This window comes from Rhipicephalus sanguineus, chromosome 10 (genome assembly GCF_013339695.2).
Source record: "Rhipicephalus sanguineus isolate Rsan-2018 chromosome 10, BIME_Rsan_1.4, whole genome shotgun sequence".
Lineage (NCBI taxonomy): Eukaryota > Metazoa > Arthropoda > Arachnida > Ixodida > Ixodidae > Rhipicephalus > Rhipicephalus sanguineus.
In genome coordinates this window covers 146,210,872-146,222,638 of record NC_051185.1, presented here as the reverse complement: position 1 = coordinate 146,222,638, position 11,767 = coordinate 146,210,872, and positions in this window count along the sequence as shown.

Below are 11,767 nucleotides of genomic sequence, written 5' to 3'. Positions count from 1 at the left end.
ATACCCTGGTGGTCTTTACCCTGGCCATCGAGATGTTCCTGCGCGCAGATCGAAAAGGCTACGTTGTTACTAGGATGTGTTATACTTCTGACGTCGGTGGCGCTGATAAGCATTCGGAAGCAGTTACATCTCGCGTATGACTTATCTAGTTGGACGAAACGTATCAGAGCATGTTGAACTATAAAAGTGTTCTGGCACGTTTCGCTTGTGGCACACGCAACGTATCGTGCACTGCGTACGCAACTTCTGCGTACGCCCAACTAAAAATATATTGCAGCGAAAGCCTCCGCTGCGCTGAGACTACCGAAACGCTCACGCTGAGCTGAGCGTTTACCAACCGCTACGTTCAGAGAATCTTCAATAACGACGCTGTAGCGGCATCGAAATTTGCGCGATAAACGCCGAACTCATTGGAGTACGCGGCGGAGGACAATGGCAAAGAGAAGCAATAGTGTCATGGAACTGACACAACTAAAAATTTTTTTTAAAAATCGAAAAAACAAAAGGTACATCGCCTGGGCGTAGATGTTCGCGCGCTTGTTTGTGTCGAGACTGCACGAGCGCTGCCACGTGACTACTCCACCAATATATGGACGCGCAGACCTCAAAGCCTGCCCTCACTGGAGGACTGTCCCATCGCGCTAAAAAATTTTAAAGGGACTGTCTACCGCTCGAAAACATTTTTTTCGGATTGTGGTGAAAATGAGAAGATCGTTCCTCACATCGGTGGCAACGAGCGTGCTTTTGCCCTATAAAAAAGGAACTATATTTTTAATTTGATGTTGAAAATCGCGAAAGAATGACCGCTAGCGCCACCCAACAGCGATGTGGTCACTCTACTGGTAGGACAAGAAATCCTCGCAGGTAGACTCATTTTGCTTAAAAACAAACATGTATAACTTGAAATTGTATTTTACGCACTTGAGGCAGCTTTCCGTTGCGTCAGAGAGTAATTTCTTGCTTTTTCTTTTTTCTCACGCATCCAAAAGGGTGCCTGGTGGCGCTGCTTGCGGCGCCGTCTTCGATTTCGTCTCCTTCAACTCCTGCGCTATGTCATGCGGCCCTCCGCGCTGGTCGTACTATGCCGCTGTATTGTTGTTAGGGTATCTCACATGTGCTGCGCTGTGAAGGCGTGCATTTATCGTCTCTTTTTGATGAATCAACTTGGCTTAAATTGCGGCAGCAGTGCTAGAATAAACGCATAGACTGTGATTACAGCAAAACAAGTGTTCTGTAATCGTATAATAAGGTTTCACTTAACCGCTAGAGCTCTGAAAACGATGTTACATTCATTACATTAATTAGTGTTAAGCGAAAATAAAGTAATCATAGAGACATCACATGTGCTTTCTGTTTTAATTTTTACCAGCACTACAATAGTCACCGCTTCCACCAACTAGTATTGTGGGCATGTTTCACGCCAATGCAAGGAGACCGGACGCAGATCGAAAAATCCTGTCTTAAAAATTTCTGCTCACGTTCCAGAGAAACCGCTGCAAGGTTGGACACTTCAGATGGTACACTTTCTATTGCAGTACAAATCAGAAAAGCGATGAAGGACGGTAGACAGTCCCTTTAAGAATGCTATCATAACTAATGCTGGAGTGCAAAAAGAGAATTATAAGAGATGGTAGTGAGGAGTGTCACAGTCTGTCTTTCGTGCGCCGTCACAGGTTAGACGCAGCCACTTAACATGCAAGATTACCAACAAGCCCAGATCGAAGCGGTTCTAATGAGATCAAAAACTTACCACCATGGCCGGGCAGCAGGACGAGAATAACAACCAGGGCAAGGAGAGCGGTCGCAGCGGTGGCGGCGGTCAAACTGCAGAGGGTAAGTATACAGTAAAGACAGTAAGCACAGCCTGAGCATTATCGTCTAGATTATCTCGTTCGCACCAGGTTATTTATTTAATAGTTCTCAGGAGTCCTAAGATTGCGGCCTCTGAAACATGCTGGCACGCTGAGTATTTGATAACGACCTGCGGCCTCTCTTAAGAACTCTGCACACTGTCTTGTATGTAGGGCGACTAGCATTTCATACTAACACTATGCGAACAAGCGAGCACGTTTTTTTATAGATACCCTGCAGTTGATGTAACAACACTCCAGAGCAACAAATGGTGATTTGTAAAGAAAGGCAACGCTTCCATACACATCCAGATATCTCCTTATTGCGGAAGAAGCAAGTGGGAAGAGAAAAAAAGTCGCCCGCATCTTCCCACGGGGGGAACTCGAGTAAATGCGTCGCAGAGTGGTGGGGGTATCGCGTGAATGTTGCGTAATTGGGTATGGTTTGGGAATGCTTAATTGTTACACGATGCGCACACCAAGTACGACTTGAACGGCTCCAGCGTGCACGAATTTCCGGGTGCGCAGCCCGCTTCAAACGCTTGCGTTCAACGTCGTATGCTCGTCTCTTCGCAGCCTTGTCTTCTGCGTTGCTTGCTGTTGTTGACGCCGACGACGGTGAGGGTGGGGTAACGTTGCCTTCAACGAGTGGTGGGACGCTGATTGAAGGTACTGTTGCTTCCATCGCATCTACTGGAGTCAAGCAAAGCGTCAAGTCAAGCGAAAGCCAAGTGTCACAAACGAACGCTTGATAAAGCGCGCGCGAAGCCGCTTTCAAACAGCAGCGGCTGAGAACGGCGCGAGCCGCTCGCCCAAGAAGCGTGAACAACGAAAAAACAAGCACCAAAAGACGCCGACGCGCCGCATTCTCCTCCCCCACTCGAGCCAGACGCAGACAACGCGATCAAACGCCCGGCAAAGCCTGGAAACATCTGGAAGAGAAGCGTGATGCAATACCAAGCGACGCCGCCGCGATTCGAACCTACGAGAAAGCTCTCGCCCTTTCCCTAGCCTTGGCTGTACTACACGCCGAAGAACGCTCCCGACGATTCTAGAAACCGGGAGAGAGCGGATAAAAGCGCGCGAAGGGCTGCAGAAATTAGCTTCTTTCCCCACCCCCAGAACCACAAATAACAACAACAGTCAGACAGGAGTGAGTGAGTCAGTCGGCTCGGATATGGTGAAGTAAGCTGAGTGTGGCTCCGTTAGCAAAAGAAGGCGTGTTTATGATGGTGTGCGGCCACTCGATCGTCGATCTGGAAGAATCGGATGACGACGCCGTGTGAGCCGTGACAAGTAACGAGGACGGTTGGGCAACGCTACATCTCGACATTTATTGGCGTCCACTTTTCGCCACTGTAGCTTACCCATGCCGGCCAGGGGCGCGCACGCGCGTCACGCTGGACCATATCCCGTCGTTTGGGCATAATTGGCCGTCTCACAACGCCATGCGTTCAGGGTAATTTATCGCGCCGTTTTCTGACCGGTTCTTCGTTTTAACAGGTATACAAATTGATGTCTTGAGAGTACAGGTTCTGTCTCTTCAATAAATTATCATTAAGCGGCAAAATCATAGGAATGTTTGTCCAGCAATATCACGGGTTGAATTTGTACTCGTTTCATCAGCTTCTCCTAAAGGTGACTCTGATTTGCGATTCCGTGCTTTGTCTATGCAGGTTGCAACACAGAAGGTGGGACGTACAATTGCAGCACCAGGATTATTTATAAAAATATTCAAGAAGTACAAAAATATGCCAACTCACGCAGCTAGGAGCTGCAAGGCCGCTGGTCCTTGCGCTTGTCCCTGCCCTTGTCCTTGCCCCGCATCCGCCATTTGGAAGCCTTCGAAAGAGATTATCGAAGACTGATTCTTATCATCGTCGTCATAATTATCAGGACATTATATGCCCGCTCGAGGACGCGCAGGCCTCTCCTATCATCTTCGATTTAATTTAAAGGCCAACTCCGGCGATTTTTTGGCCATGTCAAAGTAATGGTGCTTTTATGTTCCTGAGAAGCTCCTGTTACGGGCCCGATAGCAGAAATACTCGGCAAATTGGAGAATAATTTTAAATAAGCAAAAAAGCGCAATACCGAAACCGAAACCCAACCGAGTGCACTGTCTACGTATGACGTAGACGTTGTTACGAACAAACCGGAAGTCGTGCAAGGCATGCCGGTCACGCCGGCGCGGAGTATGAAAACTGTGACAGCCGGGACGACCAGCGAAGCGCCGGCCAAACCAACGCTGTCTGTCGCCTTGTGCACAGCAGACGCTAGCTGTAGCGGCCGAAGCGCCGAAGTTAGCGGTGCCCTCGGCTGCGTCACTTCCGCCGCCTTCCCAATACTGACGTCACAAACGCAATGTTGCCAATAATTGTGGGAAGCCAGGAGGGCGTTTGCAAACAATCTTTAAAATTCATTTGCAAACAATCTGCGCATGTCTCAAGCCTGTAATTTGGCATAAATGACGGAAACGTGCAAAGGAACGTACCCAGCGAATTTCATTGAGATCCATCGACCTCGAAAAATCGCCGAAGTTGGCCTTTAAGCTCTGATCCCATTTCGTCGCGGCGAACTTATTAATACTTGTTTGGGGCAGCGCTAAGGAACACACGGACAAAGACACATAGTAGACGCCACGGGCGCTACTATGTGTCTTTGTGTCTTTATTAATACTGTCGCGACATAAAACTACACTCTCAGAAAAAAATGGTCGGCATATTCACTAACTAAATACTAACCGTTTACTTGTCAACATGTGATAGTGAAACACAGAGCACACATTTCCCGCGTTTTTCGCTGCTCTGCCATAATGTTCGTGAGCAAACTAGCCCACGTAAGAACCCGTCTGCGTGTTTTCACCTCCTGTGGCTTCTCCTGTGGCTCCTCCTGTGGCTTCTTCCCTTTGTACAGTCCTTTTTTCGCGCTGTTAAAGCAAACGCATACCAAAGGGCCCGCTTCTCGACGCTTCTGCGGTTCAGAAATTAGGGCTAGTCGGAATAAAATACTGTGAAATTGAGTAGCCCTACACGGGCAGTGATTGTCGTCCATGTCTTTCCCACAGGTTCTACAATTTTCACGGCACGTATACGAAGCAGCTAGTACTCCCTCTTAGCCCATTAAGTCTGGCGTCGCCAAGGGCTTAACCTCTGGAAAGGGCGCGAGAAGACCCACTTCATTACAGGACAGAAAACATGCAGACGAGGGTACCAAAGTACATAACTGCAACGGGACTTAACACTAACAAGAAGAGCCTCCGGAAGTCTTTCGCGGCAGATCAAAACGGTTTAGATCAAGATAAATAAAAAATGTGATGCGCACGCGGCTTTTGTTTTCTTTGTAATTTACTTCTGAAAAAGCCACTCACGAGGTCACATAAGAGATTATAGTTAGACACTGGAAGTTGTTGCGTGCCCAATGAAAAGCGTTTTACCACAAGAATGCTTCAAATTGGTTCGTCATGAGCCGAGAAACCGCGATGCGAGAAGATCTTGAAACCCTTGCCACTAGCCCCGTGTAACCTTCGTAAGCCAAGTCCCTTCCCTGCCTTCTTCAGTATCGGAGCCGTAGGATCACATGACGCAGACGGCAGACGCATCAACACGTCATGCGCACGCAATGTGACGTGCGCATGACGTGCCAGGGCCAGGTTGTGAACGCGATGTTCGTTTCTGTGGGATGGACCCCTCAGTACTCGCACGTTTGGAGGGGCTGGCTCGGATCATGTATCGTTACCGCGATACACCGCGTCCCACAGCAAGAAGTGTTGTAAGGGACGATGCACCAAAAAGGCGCCATGTGTCGTTGGGGCTGGCATCGGCACGACGCGGGAATGGCGAGAACACGAACGCATGCGAAATTGAGGCAGATTAGTCTGGCATCTCGCTGCGATTAGAAGTAAAAAAGAAAAAGAAAAAAATTGGCGAAGCTTGCACTAAGCCGCGCAAAGCTCGAAACAGCGAAACTGGACGATTCTAATGACTCATCTGGTCAATTCGGTTGTTTCTAGGCCTTAGCTAGGGGATGAAGGTTGTTTTTAGGTTGCTTCAAGGTCGTTACAAGGCTTTAGCTAGTTGATGCTGGGTTGTTTCTACGTTGATGTTCAGCGTAGAGAGGTTCGAGTTAAACCGGAACGTCACAGACACGAACGGATGACCAAACTCCCGAGACAGAACCTCGCGCTGAAACCAAGCGTTCGCACCTCTCATAGATCTACGGGCACGTCGTCGTTGACTAGCCTTCCATCGCTTCGGGGTTTTCTCGCAGCCGCCGTTGCCCTTCCCGTTCCATAGTATTCTCTCGTTGTACGCACTCGGGGTCGTCGGCTCGCCGCCACCGCTTCTCAGCCATTTGTTGGGCTAAATGTTGCCTTCTTTCTCTTTAGTTGACCAGTGGTGAGTAGTGGGACTTACCCAATTTTTGTGGCACATACCCGTTTATGGTGGTGATGGTTTTCTGATAGGCCTTGGCGCATATCCGTTTTCTGGTAGGCCGATTCACTGGTCATGACATGAATTACGCAAAATACCTGTCGTGTACGTCATGAAACCCTTTCTCTCAGTCACATGTGGCACATACCCGCATACCAGAGTTCATGTTATGAGGGTATGTGCCACAGGTGATACAAAGTCTCAACCAACAGAGTAACCGCGAACGCAAACATTGACACGCAAGGAAAGTGATAATAATAATAATGAGGCCCGCGCTCGCCACAACTTGCACCGTCACGCGCGCCAACTGGCTGACGCGGGCCAAAAAAACCACCGTCGACTTATCGGCCTACCGCTGCAACGGAGCCGGCCAGAGCCGGCGAGTCGTGGCCGCAGCTGATTTCGTTCTCTCAAACCACGGCTGAGGGCAGCATTCTCGCGGCGGACGAATGCGCTAGTCACGTGGTTCTTTTTGTATTTCGCGGGCTTTCTTTGCAGCTTGAAAAAAATGGAACACGTGAGACTTTCTTTATCGCAAATAATGCAATTGGGGTTTCTGAAGACGCTCTCGAACTTTGCAAGCCGCATTTTTTTCCTAGAGTCAATATTTAGCCATTTAATTAAATAATCATAATTAAGAAATTAGTTAATTAGCAAACAAAATATTATCTGTAGTGCGCAAGGTGACTGTCAGTAATTTGCAAGTGATTTCACTCGCCTGCCCCTAATATTGTATTTTTTAACCCTTGGCTAAAGATAGCTGGGACACCCGGTGTATAATATATATATATATATATATATATATATATATATATATATATATATATATATATATACCAAATAAAAGTGGGCCCAGTATGCTGCCCTGAGGCACACCCTGCTTAATAGGTTTAAACGAAGAGTGATGTTTACTTATTGATACGCATTGTTTTCTATCTGTTTGTAACTTCTAATTAAATCTAAAGCAATTCCGCGTGTGCCGTAACAATTTAATTTATCTAATAGCATTGCATGATTTATTCTGTCGAAAGCTTTTGAGAAATCTAAAAATACTACCAGTGTTAGTTTCCTAGCCTCAATACTGTTCAAAATTATTTCTTTTTGTTTAAGAAGAGCAGTTTCAGTCGAACAGCCTGACCTGAACCCATGTTGTGACGAAGTTATTACAGAATGCTTATCAAAGAAAGAAGTCATTCTGAGGAGAATAATTTTTTCTAAACCTTTAGAAAACAAAGGAAGAATTGATATCGGTCTATAATTGCCTAAATTATCTCTTCCACCGCCCTTGTGCACCACAGTTACCCTTGCAACTTTCATGTGTTGCGGAAAAATGCCAGACGTTAACACCATATTGTAAATGTGATTGAAGCAAGGTGTGATCAGGTCGATGACATGAAGGACAGGTGCAGTCTTTAGCCCATTCACATCCTCATTTTTGCTGCGCCTGAATTTGTTGAACACGTTTAAAATTTTATTATCATCGGTTTCATATAGATACAATGAAGGTGTGAGGCGGCTGGATAAATACATCAACGCCTCTTGATCATGAGTGCTTTCAGCAAAAGATAGAAAATGTTCATTGAATTTATTTGCTAGGGCTTCAGCTTTAAAGCTCTCGCTTCCTACTTTAAGCTCGTTAGCAGTAGAGGAGGGCCGCGATCGTGAGAGGAGAGAATTCAGCTTATTCCACATCTGTTTTACGTCCACAATGCCATCAAACATGGAGTAGTAATAGTCACGCTTGGCTTGTTTTAGCATCTTAGTCAAGTTATAACGGAATGTTTTAAACTCTTTGAGCAGGCCAGGGTCACGAGTACACACAAATAAATGGTAAAATGCATTCTTTTTCTTTATCATTTCGATTAGCTTAAAGGAAATCCATGGTTTTGGTTTTTTTTGCTTGCTTATAAGGAAACTGTCTCCGGTATACTGAGCAAAAGGTATCAATAAAGTGGTCATAGGCCTTTTCAGGTGAAGAACAACACAGTATGTCACTCCAGCTTAACAAGCTTATTTCTTCACGAAAGCAATATAGGGATCGTGGATTTATGTCTTGAAAGTAAATATATCTTTCCACTGAATGTTTTTGTTTTGTTTGTACAGTAGTAATGAGATAGATTGGCAAATGATCACTCATCGTAATACTAGTCGTACCATGATGTAGTATATCAACAGTATTTGTTAAAAAAATCACAGCATATCCACGGAGTGAATGATGATGAGTGGGCGAAGCTGCGGAGGTTCATCGGTAAACCGTGAATCTTCCGTGAATTCTGCCCAGTACATCATCACCGACGTGAGATCGGGCGCGTTTATACTAAAGGTTCGATGAGTTATGACGACTTGCAGCTCACTTTAATTTTACATGTACGCTGTGAATTTACATTGTTTAGAAAACCATTGCTTTAGAAAACATCTGGCGTTCTTTCGTTTTGCTTTTAGAAAACATCTGGCGTCTTTCGTTGGTTTATTTCATCAATCAACGGCGTTTTGAACAAATTTTTTTATTGTTTAATCACGCACAGGAGAAATCTCACCAGGCACTACCTTGGAGGTAAACAATGGCTGCTAATGGGAATGAGAGACAGAAGAAGTCGGCTTTTAGTTAACGCGCACGCTGCGAATTTTTTATTGTTCAACAACGCACAGGAAAAATCTCCCACCGGCACCACCTTGGAGGTCAAGATCTGGTACTAGCGTTACGACTGGTTACGCACTACTACGACTACGAGGGACGAACGGGTGCCGCCTTAAGGAACTTCGCCCCTAATAAATCTATTAAAGTCGCTGTAGTGGCTGTAACGCGAGTTGGGGTCGATATAACATTCGAGAGGCTGTACGAAAGAAGCAGGTTGGAAAAGTCAGTTTGTTTGTTAGATGTTGTGAGCATGTGAATGTTCAGATTCCCTGAACATCGACATTGAACTAAAGTATAATTGTTTTCATTTAGGAACCTAAAGTATTCGTCTAAGAAGTGGAAAAAACTATTGATGCTGCGTTGCTGAAACGAAGCTCATGCCGCAGACAGGCTGACCGGCGTTTCGATAGTTGGACACGTCTTTAGCAAAGGCGTGCCTTTTCGTCCTTGGCGTGTTAATTTTGAGAGGGCTAATCGTTCAAGTCACGTGGTGTCAACGTACGTTAATGCCGCTTGAAATGCGTAGTACATAAGTTCCGTATATAGTTTCTATTTTGCGTAAAGCTGCAGCCTATAGATCAGTGGTTCTCAAATGGGGTTCTTCGCAGCCGTCTAGGTGTTCCGCGACGCCATCTCCCGCGAAAAAAAAAAAAGTTTTTGGAGGCGAACTTTGACCTATTCCCAAGTTCCAGGTCCTGCTCCAGGAAGTGCAGCAACATTCTGAACAAAGTCACCTCGGCTTCTCCAACGCATCAATTAAAAACTAAGCCTGCTACATAAGCCGCAATAGCGCTGCATTTTGTTCGCCTGCACTCTCTTCCTTTTAATACGGTAGCGAGCGCGTACCATCCGGCCTAGGACGGTGATTCAGCTAGTCGGTTGACTGCGCCATCAGGGACAAAATACTCCCGCTTTTAACATGAATCGATGACGCTTGCGTAACCGAATGCCTCGGAATTTGATACATATTGGCGATCGTGACGTTCACTTACCCTTGAGGCCACCGCCGCCGCAGCCGGCGGGCGCGCGCTCCTTCACCTCCTCAGTAAGTGTGGCCCATGCCCATTACGGGGGATTTGATTTCCAGTAATTAAGTTCTCTTAGCTTGAAATTCCTGGACTGCTACAGTCAATTAATATATAAATTTGTACTGCAGACGGTCAACAATGAAGTAATTATCTAAAGCCGATACAATTTAGGAGAATTGATAAATGATAATGATGATTAGGATGATATTCCTTCACTTATGCCTCGTACCCACGTTGGGGGATCGGCCAAAAATTTCGCATATTATCACGTGGTCGTGATGTCGACGAAGACAGCAGTCGGCGTTTCCAAGATGAAACTGTTTATTTGGCCGAACTTGTGGCCGGGAAACGGAAAGTTAATTTACAGCAATACACACGGTATGCACTGATAGCGACCGTCGATCAACTGACAAGCGGTGAAGCGCGTCGGCATTTATGCATGTGCCGTAGAATATTCCAGCGTTATCGGTGGTTGTCGCGCAATCTCTAGAATAAGCTCGAGTGTTCGCGTCTTGCGCGCAATCTTAACAAAATGATCTACAATAATCGCGAAGCTTCTCGAACAATAATGAGGCGCGGTTTGCGCTGAGCGTTGCTGACAGTCTTGGTGGGCGAAAACCGAATACAACAAAAGTGATAATAAGAAACGCACATGGCAATGCCCACCTCTGAAAAAACATCGTCCCGATGCTTAAAAACAGAACATGAATACATGCAATCCTAAAGAAAACTAATAAAGCAAGCAAACATTAGAGTCCTCGGGTGCGTTAACGAGCATAGTACGGTTTAAGGCGCACCACATGCACGACCTCGGGTCGAGCTCGGCGCCTCTGAGTTTTCATGATGCCGTCGGGGACAACCTCGTAGTCGAGTGCGCCGAGACGTCGAAGTACAGTCGCGCGCGATTTGAAGGTGATCGCGCGAGCGATGACCAACAACTACAACAGCGCCACGTCCCAGTATACTCTTTCGAGGAGAGGGAGGTATCAGGCAAGCTTCACACACTTTTTGCTGTTCCTTAAGCTGCGATTACTCCCATCTCAGGAAGACACATATTTATTTTTTCTTTGAAAACGCAATATATTTTGTTCAACTTAACAAGCCGTTTAAACGAAGCAGTGCGAAGCACCAGCTTGCCCAGACCTTTCCCAGCAAGTTTGCTATCACCCGCAGAGATAAGAGCCAACAAAGAATACACTTGATCGCAACGAATGGAAAACTTAATATAGAGAGAAAGGGTTGATGTGAACGAGGAGGGGTTGAGGCTGCCACCCAGGTTCCGGCGAAGAAGGACTCTTGGAACGCTTCACACGTACAAGAAGAAAACCTGTTTAATTTACATATTTACAGGAGGTTTAACAACCAAGGCGTAAAGACGCGCCATTACATCACAAGGGCCCAGAGCGAGACGAGAGGGCGAGCGAACGCCAATGAGTACCCTTTTTATCCTCTCCTGAATTAGCTCCCAGCACTCGGCAAGCGCCTCCTCATCCGCGCCAGAATCCTTAACTGCCTGTATTAAATGTGGGTTTCTATGTATAGTCGCCACCTCAATGCCCAGCTCCTCGCACAAAAGCACTAAATCCGGTTTTCTCAATTTGTTCAAATCCATGGCCGCCCCGTGCAGACTTCCGTTGCTCAAACTGCCGTGAAGGTACCTCTAATAAACCCAATCCTTCACAAAGCAGCGACTAATCTACCCCTTTGGATAAACATCACCATCCATCCAAAACACCTGGTAGAATCTCCACGGAAAGTCAGCACTCACCAGCATCGGTACCAGGAAAGAACACGAACCGATCCCGCCGCTGCCAACCA